Source organism: Canis lupus, chromosome 20, assembly GCF_011100685.1.
Source record: "Canis lupus familiaris isolate Mischka breed German Shepherd chromosome 20, alternate assembly UU_Cfam_GSD_1.0, whole genome shotgun sequence".
NCBI classification, from domain to species: Eukaryota; Metazoa; Chordata; class Mammalia; order Carnivora; family Canidae; genus Canis; species Canis lupus.
Window position 1 is genome coordinate 15,015,883 of NC_049241.1, and position 14,682 is coordinate 15,030,564.

At 34.3% G+C, this 14,682-nt stretch overlaps 1 protein-coding gene and 1 long non-coding RNA gene across 15 annotated transcripts in view; one reads left to right on the plus strand and one right to left on the minus strand.

The window, feature by feature from the left end:
- CNTN4 (contactin 4) overlaps positions 1-14,682 on the minus strand; it is a 916,127-nt gene that overhangs the window by 602,911 nt on the left and 298,534 nt on the right. The gene's annotated exons all lie outside the window — the stretch shown is intronic.
- Positions 10,808-14,682, plus strand: part of LOC111091262 — a 30,727-nt gene continuing 26,852 nt past the window's right edge. For 2 of the 3 annotated variants that reach the window (XR_005374703.1, XR_005374704.1), the window contains exon 1: positions 10,808-11,318. This is a non-coding gene — a long non-coding RNA (uncharacterized LOC111091262). Of the gene's footprint in view, positions 11,319-12,568; positions 12,651-14,682 lie in introns of all 3 variants that reach the window. The other variant, XR_005374705.1, reaches the window with a different exon arrangement.

Genomic DNA, 14,682 nt, shown 5'->3' on the forward strand with positions numbered 1-14,682 from the left:
CGAGAGATTACCTAAAAATAAAATCTAATATATATACATATATATATAGATAGATAGATATTAGATATATGTGTGTGTGTATATATATGTGTATATATATGTGTGTATGTATATATATGGAAATAATGTGAAAAATTCAAAATAATGATAAATGTATTAAATAAAATTGAAGAGAAAAATAAGAACAGAAGGATCTACAGTTGAAACCAAATGGGGATCCCTGGGTGGCGCATTGGTTTAGCGCCTGCCTTTGGCCCAGGGCACGATCCTGGAGACCCGGGATCGAATCCCACATCAGGCTCCCGGTGCATGGAGCCTGCTTCTCCCTCTGCCTGTGTCTCTGCCTCTCTCTCTCTCTCTCTCTCTCTCTTCTCTCTCTGTGTGTGTGACTATCATAAATAAATTAAATTTAAAAAAAAGACATAAAAAATAAAAAAGAAAGAAACCAAATGTATGTTATTAATGAAAATATCAGGGTATGGAAAAGAGGAGAGATTTCCAGACGAAGAACATGGATGTTACAACAGAAGCACTGACAGTTTACCAAAGGTCTCTGATTAACTGTTCTGAGTGAATATTTAGTAAATGTTAATGCTCTTTCTAAACTTAGTATAGGAAAAACTATAAGATGTTGTTCATATTGAACAGGTTGATTATTCTGAGCTCAAAGTTCAAATTAAATGCTAGAGAAGTACTTCTTGCCAACACGTGACCTCAGTTCATTCAGAATGTTCTCTAAATACATCTTACATACTCCATGAACTAAATCCCATGGACTTGATTCTTTCACAGCCTACAGAGTTAAGCTTTTATGCTGATTCTAACATGGTTATTTGCTGGATGCAGCAAAAGATTATCAAGAGCAAAAAAAAAAAATCTCAAAAGCAGAAAATCAAGAGGTTTGAGTGATAGCAAGGGTGTAAAGAGTTAATATAATGAGATATGATTGAAGTGTGAGAGAAAGGCATCAAAAAACTATAAAAATTAAAACAGCACAATGCAATATTCAGTTTCCAATTGTATCATAAAGATTATCACATGGTTGGGAAGATATCTAAGTGTATAGTTTATTTTAGGATTTTTTTCATTTTTTAAAAATATTTATTTGAGAAAGACTGAGTCCAAGTGCATGGGGTGGAGGGTGAGGGGTAGAGGGAGAAGGTGAGATAGTATTAAACAGACTCCATACTGGGCACAGAGCCAGATGTGTGGCTTGATCTCAACGAAGATCAAAACATGGCCAGAAACCGAGAGTTCTATGCTTAATCAAATGCACCACCCAGATATCACCAATTTTAGAGGTTTTTCAAGACAAAGTACTTTTAAACAATTCTGACAATTAAAAAAGGAATCCTTTGTATTTAACCTCTTCCTCTTAGTACTCATTATAAAGGTCTAATTATATCACCATTTCTAATATAATGCTAAAACAAAATGAAGCATTTGCTGTTTTTTTAATGAGAACACATTTGTATGAAATATCCCAAATCTCTAGTGAAATGTTATCAATTCATCAAATATTACTTAGTGTGTACTAGGTGCCAAAATATGTAAGATTCTCAGAAATCAGAAAAAAAATCAGTGAAAGGGCTTCTATTTTGGAAAGCAGGCAGGGTAGGGCATAAAAAGTAATAATAAAAGGAAGATGAATGGTCACCAGGGGAGGGGATTGGCAGGTGGTACAACTATGCCATCCAGATATAAAGAAGATAATTAAATCATTTGTCTTAAAACCTGAGCTTGCTAGATAATTTCTGAGATCTCAAGAACATTTAAAGTATTTTGAGTTTTTTAAAAATAATTTTCATAGCATGAGAAATAGAAAAGTAAACCACTACCACATATTGGTATATACAACTGACAAGAGAATGGAGGAAAAATGTATGTGGAAATATATTTCAGATATGTCCATCAGTAGGCAAGTAAATAAGGAAATTAGTAATAGTATTTTCATACAATGCAGCAACATACAGCAATGAAAAGAGCACACACCTGACACATTTAACAACATGGACGAATCTTAAAAAAAATACTACATTGAGCAAAACAAGCTAGATGCAAAAAAGTGCATACTTTTCTGATTCTTTGTATATGAAGTTTAAGAACAGGCAAAATTACTCTCTAGAGCACATGCCTCAGGATAGGAAGGTACTGACTGGGAAGTGGTAAAGATAACTTTTCTCAGTTAATCAAACCAGGATTTATCTTGATTTGGGTGATAGTTAAATGAGTACATATTTTGAGCTATACACTTCAGATTTATTTTTTTATAGGTTGTAAACTGTATTTAAATTGAAAGGGGGAAAATATGCCTCAAAATGCAACTACCTGGGGATCCCTGGGTAGCTCAGTGGTTTAGCACCTGCCTTGGGCCCAGGGCGTGATCCTGGAGACCAGGGATGGAGCCCCATATCGGGCTCCCTGCAAGGAGCCTGCTTCTCGTTCTGCCTGTGTCTCTGCCTCTCTCTCTGTTTCTCATGAATAAATAAATAAAATCTTAAAAAAATGCAACTACCAAGAATCAAAGGAAAAGCACAAAACAATGAAATTTATAGGACATATACAGAATAAAAGAATCCAGTATCTTTTCCCAGTGACTTACTTTTCCATAATAGAAGACACAAAGAGACGTAGAGGGAAAGGGAGGAAGGGAGATAGAATTTAAAAAAAAGAAAGAAAGAAAGAAAGAAAAGAAGCAATTAGTCTAGTGAATAATAGAATAGGATAATTGTGGAACTCCCAGTTTCTAAAATAAAATTCCCTTTTGAAAAAGCATTCCAAGGCAACCCTGGTGGCTTAGCCTTTTAGCACTGCCTTCAGCCCAGGGCGTAATCCTGGAGTCACAGGATCCAGTCTCATGTGGGGCTCCCTGCATGGAGCCTGCTTCCCCCTCTGCCTGTGTCTCTGCCTCTCTCTCCTTCTGTGTCTTTCATGAATAAATAAATAAAATCTTTAAAAAAAAAAAAAAGAAAAGAAAAGAAAAGAAAAGAAAAGAAAAGAAAAGAAAAAGAAAAAGAAAAAAGAAAAAGGAAAAGAAAAAGAAAAAGAAAAAGCATTCTATAAAACTAAACAGAGTAATCTTCGAAGGCTGCAACTTTCACATTTTTTATTTCAATAGTTTACCTTCTCCAGAACAAATGTACTTAATTAGGATTTTGTTAGTTAGACTTCACTTTTAGGAATTATATTAAACAAATAGGTAAATACTTCTAAAAAATAAGTGTCTTACCTGTCAGTTTGCAAGTTAACTAAATAATAACCAAGGTAGAGACTGATCACATTAACACCGTCATTTTACTTTTTGAAATACAGCTATTGTACCTGGAGCTTATTCTGAACACTGAAGATTCCAAAAGCACAGTTAAACTAATAAGGTCTTAAGGAATAGTTCTGACACTTTAATACCACACATTAGCAAAAATATCACTTAGTTTTGCTTGACCAAGATGTCTCTGGCTGTACTAGGGCTTTTTAAATATGAAAGTAGAGCGAGTTAATTTATCCCTAAGCTTATTCACATGAATGAGCTGATCTAGTCTTTGATTTTTGGTATCTCAGTAAGGGACATGTATTCTAAAGCAATGACATTGAAAATACATCTGAAATTGATTTCCAGCATTGGTGCATTCTTCAGAACCCTAGTAACCTCGCCCTAGCTTTCTACAGCAGTTTTATTTTGGCCACCAGCAATGAAACTGGCTATATAATTCATGAGGTTGTGTGACAGAATATGAAAAGAGGAGAATAAAAAATGTATCTTCAAATATTCTCTGAGAGGATAAAAATCACCAATTCACAACTGTCAAGAGAAAGGATTAATTTTAAATCATTTTCTATTTCTACTGTCTGATATGGTAAAATTAGATGAATAGAAGGCCATTGTCTTTATTCATTAATTTCAAGAGATTGTTAGAAGATGGAAATCTTTTGGAATTATTATGCCTCTGTAACAATCTTTATCTAGAAACTATGACTCTTAGAGAATACTCTTTTCTTCTAACTGCAAATGTTGTCAGAAGGATGAATCAGAGACATGCTGTCAACACAGATTTTCAATGTCTGTCCCACAAAGTTCATTTGAGGGTCTTTTGTCATCTTACCCTTGCCAAGACAGCATTTTATCAAAAATAACTTGACTTAAATCAGATAAAGATAAATGTTTAAATGTACTGATTTCTGATGTTTCTACTCGTAAGCCAACAGTGGATTAAAGTCTGTAAATAAAACTACTAAATGGCACAGCTGTGAAGTTACTTAGTTTAACCCTTCTCCAACACTCAAATTTTTTTTAAAAGATTTCATTTATTAATTAGAGAGAGACAGAGATAGAAACAGAGAGCACAAGTGGGGAGGAGAGGGAAAAGCAAGCTCCCCACTGAGCAGGGCTCGATCCCAGGACCCTGAGATCATGACCTGAGCTGAAGGAAGACGCTTAGCCAACTGAGCCATCCAGGTGTCCCTAATACTCAAAATTTGTCGGTGATCCAACAGAATCCTATCATGATATGGTTACAAATGGATACTGACAAAGCCATTCCAGTGAACTATAGAAACTGTAGTTCAGCAACTATCAGTTCAGAGGTCAAAAGCACAAGAAGTCCTGTCCCTATAGTAATGTATGTATACAAATATTTTAAAATTAGATAAAATTACATATTTTTGTAAATACACACAAATACAGAAATAGTAAATACATATTTTAAACATGCAGTTTTTCATAATTGTATAATATATAGATAATATATGTGCATGCTTCTTTCAAATATGATACATGTTTATATCTTTGAAATTCATATTGAAATGCAACCTAAATTTCTTCCAGAAATGAAATAAAAGAGATTGAAGTGGGATCTGAAAATAAATGTTGACCACAAGGTTATGAGCCCAAGGTTATGAATTCATTTCTTATATATTTAAATTTATTATATGCAACCTTTATAGCAGTACTGAAAAGATACCTGGAAATTTTCAGAACTTTAAAAAGAGGAACAAATATTTTTATTAAAATAATCTACAGCTGAATGTGACCTAATTCCCTGGAATTCATAAAATTTTAGAAGATGATCCCAAAGCTATAATTTTGCTCCCCTTAAATTCCGGTGCATAAACACAGCTACGGTTCATTTGCTTTTAATGATACAGATGTGAAAGATACTCTCATAATGCAAAGACCTAATCTGACTGATTAGCTGAAGAGCAGATTTGTATCATACTAAATCTACTACATATGTACAAAAATAAATTACAAAGTAAGCCTTGAAAATAACCTTCAAAGCTTATTATTGTAAGTTATAAGATCTTCAGTAAGTCATAAACAGGCATGATTTCAGTTTCCCCATCTGTACAATGATAGGAATGTCCTAAAATAGCTTCTAAAACCTCTTCTGACTCAAACCAGGAGGACAGTGATATCAACTATTGTCACATTCTATACTGTGAGGAAGCTGTTTTCATTTACTATTGATCAATATAGTATTTTTGTCACATGAGGAAGTATAAGCACATAAACTGATAGAACAGTTTTGTTCTTTATTATTTCTCACTCTTCTAATGGGTCACTCTGAGGGAAAACTGGGAACTTCTATCTTCACAATTTATTGAAATGAACCACATGCCCAAATATACATACACAGTGAAGACTCCCTTCATCCACTATGTCTATTTATTACATAAAACATAACTATGTTCCAAGAGTGACTCTCGGTGTCCTTCCATTAGCAAATTGCTGGCATGTCTTTCCCTAAATGAGAATTATAAATTATACCCCTACTACTTTTTTTCCTCAAGTACATTTTCCTAATATTTAATTTATAAATCATTTCCCAGATGTATTAGTAATAAATGGTTGAAGGCGGCAGACAGGTCTCCAACAAGAAAGTATCATGCTTGCTGTTTACTGGGAGGCCTCATTAAAAAGGCATCAAGAGAAAGCAAAAATAAAAACAACCTTGTGAACCCTTGTAATTGGTCTCAAGGGATATGTAACTCTAAGGATATCAATATAGCAATGGCCTAGTCCAAACTCCTTCTTAGATTGTACAGAAAATATTTATTTGGTGATATACTATTTGAATAAGACAGTTATTTCTAACCAGAATGAAAACAGACAAAAAATTAGTGCTACTTGATTTCGGATATTTTACTCCTAAAACAGTATTTTTTTATAGATTGGCCATTCTAATAATTTTCAACTACCATGCTGCTGAGAAGTGAAATTTTAAGTGAATGTGTCAGAAATGTTTCTTATGTATGTACAAGTGTATTCATATATACATACATTACATATATAATATACACATACATTATTAGTAGTGTGGTAGTCGATAATTTAGATATATCACATATGGATTATCACATATGAAGATTTATCATATACAGTGATTAAACTTTTAATTCACTGTTTTTAAAAATACTTATTCTTGAGGATGCCTGGGTGGCTCAGCCTTTGACATGTGCCTTTGGCTCAGGTCCTGATCCTGGGATGTAGTCCCCCATTGGGCTCCCCGCGGGGAGCCTGCTTCTCCCTCTGCCTATGTCTCTGCCTCTCTCTGTCTTTCATGAATAAATAAAATCTTTAAAAAATAAATACTTGCTCTTTTTAGAATAAGATAACTGCTTGTAGCAATAAGTAAACTTTTGATGGTTGCATTTGCTACTCATCAAACATCAAAATTTGACATTTTGACTGATTTTTAACATATCATACTATTTTTACTTCTCATGATCCAAAGGGGGGGTATCATATCAAATGACAGACAAAGACACAAGTGCAACAGATGTGGCCAAATGAGGCATGAGGCTCAGATTACTAAAATATACACATATGACCAAAATCTCACTCCAGTGTTTTGTGTATTTTTTAACATTTCTGTGTTTTAAGACATTCTTCCATATAGTGAGATACATTTACAGCACTTATGTTCCCAGAGTTAGCAGATCCTGGTTGATCCATAGATCAAGTTGGGTATAAAATGGACTTGCAAAGAAAACACTGAAAGTATGTCAAATATCAGCATGATTCTTTAGAAATATATGCATTTCTCAGAAGCTACCTGGAAACTAATTAATCTCAATATTTATTCCTCTTTGTTTTGAGCTAACATGTTATAAGTAAAAATAACTTCCTTTTTATGGGCCTTCTCTCCAGATGCAAATGTACTTATTACATGATTAATCAAGCCTATCTGTAAGTGCCAGGTTCAAATACTACTAACACATGAACTAAATACTTCAGATGCTTAATTTTTTAGTATCTGCTTTATGCAAAAACAAAACAAAAACCAAAGAACTAATGTGATGTCCTGGAATCCAGAACACTGGATTCAAATTTGTTTTTCTTCATTCTTGGTTCACCTTCTGGTATAAGCATATACAAATTTATGTGCTGATTCACAAATAATACGTGGACTAATAACACTCTAATTAGTAGTTTGAACATTTTAGCTCAAATACTGGCTATATAAATAGTATATATATAAAGTTTTGAAGCACCTGGGTGGCTAGTACTTGAGCATCTGCCTTTAGCTCAGGTCACAATCCTGGGATCATGTCCTACATCAGGCTCCCCACAGGGAGCCTGCTTCTCCCTCTGACTATGTCTTTGCCTCTCTGTGTCTCTCATGAATAAATAAATAAAATCTTCAAAAAAAAAAAAAGTTCTGATCAGTTGACTAAATATAAATTTGTTCTCGTATCTAGGTATTTCTCTAGGGAAAATAATACATGTTAAAACAACAAATATGTAAAATAAAACAGAAAAGTAAAATTTACCTGTTATCTTACTATCAAGAAATCATTAGTCACCATTTTCTTGCAAACACTTCTGGTTTGAATTTATTCACTCACCTACTATTGGACACTTAGGTTATCATTTTGTTACATTTAGTAACATTACAATGAACCCTTTCACATATAATTTCTTGGCAGAATCTTTGTTTATTAAATTAGGTTTAAAAATAAATGAACAAAAATCTGCCAAATGACATATTAACAAAACACTTTCCTGATCATCCAAATCATACAAGCATAGAAAATAATGTTTAGAGCAATAGATACTGAACTTGGACTCAAGTAAAAAGTGACATTGAATAGAAGCAGAAGGACAAATATTATATAACTCTACTTATACGAAATACACAGAATAGGCTGATTCAATAAGATAGAAAATAGATCAGACTTTATCAGGAGCTGGGGGTGGAAAGGAATGGGAAGTTGTTGCTTAATGATTACAGATTTTCCCTATGGAGATGAAGAAAAACTTTTGGAAATAGTGGTGATGGTGGTACAACAATGAGAATATAATTAATGCCACTCAATTGCATACTTAAAAATCATTAAAATGGCAAATGATATGTTATCTATATTTTAAACATTTTTTAAAAGTTCATGATAATACATAATAATTAAAACCTAGTAGTTCAATGAGAATAAAAGCAGTATTATTAGGGTACCTGAATGACTCAGTTAAGCAACCAAATCTTGATTTTGGCTCAGGTCCATGATCTTAGGGTCTTGAGATTGAGCCCCATGTCTGACTCTGCACTCAGCAGAGTCTACTTGACATTCCCTTTCTACCTTTCCCTCTGCCCCTCCCTCTGCTCATTCTCTTTCTCACTCTAACATCTTTTTTAAAATTAGAGAGGGAAACAAACCATGAGAGACTCCTAACTCTGGGAAATAAGCAAAGGGTTGCGTAAGGGGAGGTTGCGGGGTGGGGGGGGGATAGGGTAACTGGGTGACAGGCACTAAGGAGGGCACTTGATGGGATGAGCACTGGGTGTTGTATGTTGGCAAACTGAAATTAGATAAGAAATTTAAAAATTAAAAAAATCATTTAAAAATAATATATAATATACGGACTATTATATCAATATTTCTTAGAGGATAGTATATTAAAATAATATATAATAATAACAATATGTCAGATGCTCTGAATAAGTGCTTACCTACTGTACCATATTTAAAACTCACAGTAAACTTATAAGTACTAAAAATAAGGAAACTAAAGCTTAAGAAACAAGTTTTATGTAATCACATAGCATTAATGGCAGAACCAAGATTTATACCACATTTGTATAGCTCTGAAGGCATTGCTTTCAATTATTATGCTATATAAATTATATTTCACATGTAGTGTCTGTAATAGGCTCTGTATTAGGCCTACTATGGAGATATGTCAATTAAAACTTAAGGAAGTTACATGAGTTGCCCATTGTTATTATAAAGCTAGTTAACACAAGAATCAGAATCTACAAAAAATTATTTTAGACTAAAAAATGGCAAAAATAGTACAGAGAATTTCCATGTACTCTTCATCCAGCCTTTCCATGTTAACTACATAAATGTAGTATTTTGATCAAAATAAGAAACAAACTACAAACTTTATTCAGATTTTACCAGTGTTTTCCCTATTATCCTTTTTCTGTTCTATTATACAATATAATAAAAAGTTCTAGTAAACAATTTTGTACATTGTCCCTTGAGTAATTTTGTACATTGGCTGATAACCTTCTTACAATTACATTGTGGTTATACGTTTTTCTCAAGAATACAACAGAAGTGTTGTGCCCTTCAGGGTATCATGTCAGGGTACAAAACATCCCATGTCTCATTACTAGCGATGTTAAACATGATCACCTCGTTCAGACAGTATCTCCAAGGTTTTTCCATTATAAATTTGTAACTTCCTCCTTTGTAATAAATAAAGACTGGGGCAGGGGATTGATTTGAGAGTAAGAAAAGTTTGTTCTTTCTCAAATTCCTAGTCACTAGTTTCAGAATTCATCAGGTGGCCTTGCCTACAATTATTACCATGGTTTAATGATGGTGTTCCATCCTCTTTATTACATTGGAATTCCTCCGTAAGAAAGAGCTGTATATTCTCTCCTACCTATTTATTTATCTACCTCAGTTTTGGCTCATGGATATTTCTTTTATTCTATGGGTTAAAATTCACTCTTCTACTCACTTATTGGGTTGCTCTAGTTTTCTAGCTTTGGCCACTGGGAGCTCTTCCATGTTTGTGCCTGTGTCCTTTGACATGATCCCAACCTTTTAAGTACTTCCTTGCTTCTTTGATGACAAAGATACTCCAAGTTCATCTTGTACTTTTCCTTCCACGGCCCTGGAATCAGCCACTTCTCCAAAGATTCCTTACACAATGGTATTTAAATACCGAGATTTAGGCTAGACATGCTCATTGCTACAGGAGTGTTCCTGCTTCAAAGTCCTCTCAGTAAACAAAGCTTGGAAATATATGCATGATAGTGTCAAAAGAGCCAGGCATTTAATCCAGGCATATTTTACTAATCCAATAATCCCCTCACCTATCCTGCGTCTGGTTTATAAACTGTGAGGATTCACAAGTTAGGAAAGAATAAAGAAATAATAAGTCAATTATATAAATAATTAAAACAGGAAGATTAAAATAAAGGCCATTCTCTTTTATTAGGCTAAGGACTAGCAGATGTTCTTTACACTGACAGAACTCTAATATGCTTTAAGTTATAAATCTACTATGTCTGAGAAAAACTTCTAAGCTCAGAGTCTTTGTTTCCTTATCTATGCAATGGGGATGATTACCTGCATCCCCTAAAGATATCATGAAAACAATGTAACGTAATAAATGTATAGGTACTTTGTAAACTCTGAAATCCATGATTTTAAGGGCAAATTGCTGTTCAACATGAAAAATACTTAATAGGAAAAATATTTACCAGGATATGACAGGCAAAATTCTAAATATGTCCCTCCAAGATTCCCATTCCCTGATTATTCCATCACACAAGTATCTAGGTACTGCCATGAAGGTACTTTGCAGATGGAATTAAGATTATCAGATGGCTTTAAAATAGGGAAATTATTCTGGATAATTACTGGGCCCAATGTAAAACATGAGTCCTTAAAAGGAAAAGAGGAAAGTGGGAGAGTCCGTCAGATGCATGTGAATAAAAAGATGAGGCCACAGAAATGAGGCAGAAGGGGAGGGCAGAGAGAGATGTGAGAAAAACCTGACCTATTATTTCTGCCTTTGAAAAGGATAATGAGGCAGGGTATATATGTGGATTTTAAGAGCTGAGAATGGCTGCAGGAACAGTCAGCAAGGAAACAGATCCCAGTCCTACAATCACATGAAACTGAATTCTGCCAACAGCTTAAATCATCCTGGAAACAGATTTTCCCTTACAGCTGCAGAAAGGAAGGAAGGAAGAAACTGAGGGAAAGAAGAGAGGAAACAAGCTTGCTGATCCCTTGCTTTCAGCCTTGTAGAATGATAGCAGAGATCCATGCTATGCTCATATTCCTGACCGATGAAAACTGTGAGTTAATACATGGGTACGGTTTTAAATTACTCTATTTGTGATGATTTGTTAAAGCACCAATTAAAAAAATACATGAGGTTTCTGCAGAAGAAAAATGATTTAAAAAATGAAATATTTCTTCTCATAATCTATGTGAACCATAGCACTAGTGATAGATAATAAGAATCAGAAACATTTGATGTGGAAAAGTGAAGAAATTGAAAGTATGATACAAACAATCTGCACTTACAGGGTCCACTCTTCAATTTCACTGGTCTTTATTTGAGACCTGTATGAGTCACAAACCTACCTACCTACATTTTCTAAAGAGAACATGACATGAGAGCATAAAGAACTCAAGACATGGATTTATAATCTCTCATAAAATGTAACCCAGGTTGTATGTAACCCAGGTAACTACACAAATGACCTTTGGCATTATATCACCTCTGAACTTCAATTTCTACATCTTTAAATAGGAACTATGTTGGTTTAAGTGAGATGACATAAATGGAAGTTTTCGCAAATGAAAAATACAAAAACGGTTATCAGGTTTTGGTACATTACTTAGTGATTTTCAGAAACTGACCTAAATAGTTTTGGCGGTCAGATTAGCATAGGCCATTAATATTCTAAGTCTGATTTACAATCTTTCATTCTAATGCTGATCTCTCTACATAGTCTCCTACTTTGATATTATAAATTGAATGCATTAGGAGGTGGTTTGGGGTTTATACAGAGAGTAGGAATGAAGGAACAGAAGGATACAGAATAATACGGTAATCCCAAATTTCCCAATCACTGAAAAGGACACTAAGTAAAGGAAGTTTTTAAAAAATTCCCATGATCCTCCATTGTAGGTTGAAATGTTTCTCCCCTCTGTCAAATTCATATGTTGAAGTTCATTTCCAGTACCTCAAGGTGTGACCTAAAGAGTTAAGATGTGCTCATAATGCAGTAGAATGCTCTAGACTCCTGATCCAATGTGACGTCACGTCTTTTCTAAAAACGGCAATTTGGACATACACACAGGGAATACACGTGTAAAGAGGGAGGTAAAGATGAGGGTGATGCTTCTATACACCAAAGAGCAAAAAACAATGATAGCAAACTACCAGAAGCCAAGAGAAAGGCCTAGAGCAGACTATCTTTCACATCTCTCAGAAGGACCCAACCCGGCACCTTGATCTGGGATGTCTGGCATTCAGATCTGTGAGATAATAAAGTACTGCTGTTTATACCACCCTTTTGGTGTTATTTTGTTACAGTAGCCCAAACAACCTAATGCCCTCCTCCATTCAAAAAAGAAGATCACAAGGAACTACTATGATTTCCATTATCCTGCAGAGGGTATGAACTTTCAAATACTTTGGATTTAAAAAACAGTGGGAATTGTTATTGCTGTATTTTACAAGAAAATCATGGACATAAGATAGCTTGAAAGGTTTGCTTAAAATAAAAAAGATGGAGGTGGAAAACCTTGAACATGAAACTTTTCAAAGTTTGAATCCACATTTCCCTTTGCTATGCTATTCAATTTCCACTTGGTTAAATTCCTCATATTTATCCCCAGACTCAGATGGAAGAATCTATCAAATACAAATGGTAAGGGAGCTCAGCTCTTAGACTGTATGTTTGGGACATGATAAAATTCCATGAAATTCAACTGCAAGGGGACCAGGGAGCAGAACCCAGAAGGTAGCGTCCAGCTGTCCTGGCGAGGCAGCTTCCACAAGTCCATTGTCTTGATCAGTTTATCAAAGCAAAACTGCTTGAGCTGTTCAAGTATAAGTCCAGCACCAGCATATGTCAGAGACCTCATCTTTGTCCAATTCTGTTTTATTAGATTACAGTCCAGCAGATGTTCTATGCCCCTTGAGGAGCTCTAACATATTTTAAATTCCCAGCCTAGCTCCTTTGAGAAATACTCAAAATCCAGGTACTGTTTTGCCAGCGAACAAAACTGCTTCTGTAGGATTAAAATATTCAGTCTCTTGGGCTTTTGGTTAAAGTTTACCTGGCGATGCACTGTGGTGAACAAACAGCCACAGTTGTATATTGAAAGTTTTAACCTCTACAGAGTTTGTAGCTTATCTGAAGAGCAAACTATTATTAACTGTAGAAATAATGGATTTATAATCCCTGAAGAAAATATCAAAGTAGGTAGGTGAGTAAGGATGAAACATTCTTTCTTTTCCTTATTTGTTTCCCACCTCTTGAATTATTAGGATTGTCTCCATCCCTCATCCCACTTGAAAAAACTACAAAAACCAAAATAACAGAGACCTATTATTAGAGGAAAAAAAAGTTGTAAATAGTGAAGTAATTTACACATAAAAAGCATATGCAAATTAAATCTGTCTTTTGTTATCTTAACTTCTGGGGTGATACTCAAAATAGCTACTATAACATTATCCACAAATATGTTAGAGATTTCTGAACATCAGCAAGGAACCGTTTATCAATCCAACTCAGGGGAAGTATGTTGCACTAAAAAGGACATTAAACAAGAAGTTAGAAGACCTGATTTCTGTATCTGTCTCCCCAGCTACCAGGCTGTATGATGTCACTTCAAGATGCCCATTGGTAACAACTCCCCATCTGTGTAATGAACTACATGATCCGTAGGTCTATTTTTCATCTAAAATCCATGAGATCCAAATGTAACAGGATCTCCAAAGTCTAATAAAAAGCAAATCTTAATTTTGATTTTGTAGAATATGGAGAATAAACTAACTCCAAATACAAGCTGATTAAAGTGGTACTAGCCAAATAATTTCATCTCAAAGCTTGGTATATAAACTTTAAAGGTGGAATGTGGAACAAAAATTAAAACTAATGATTACTTATCATGTGCTATGTTCTATGCTAGTTTCTTGATATACTCACATCTACATGTAAGAATCCTACAAGAGAACTTTAATAATGCTCCCCCAAATGGGGTTAATTTTAAGCTGAGGGAGGAAGAGAAGAGAGGGGAATATATCTTCACTTAGAAATGCAAAGTTGGCGAGTAAGGCAGTGTTTCTATTACATACATCTTAATTCAAATGATATCAAAGTAGTCACTGGAAAACATGTAATAAAAGCCATTATGAAGTTAGTTTCTTTGCTTCCAGGCACAAAATGCCATCAAATATTTAATTTTTGAAATTATAATAGGCATGACTTTTTACCATCACATATACACAGCCATATAGAAAACATTAATATTTTATTATTATTTTGGAAATATCATGTTCTTACAGATGTAGATGTAGATATCTATTTGACTCACTGAACTATCATTCAGAAGTTGAACAACATTACTTATTACCTGGTTATCTACAGACACACAAATATACATCAGGTGGCAAGGAGGGGTCCAGCAATAAACATGGGA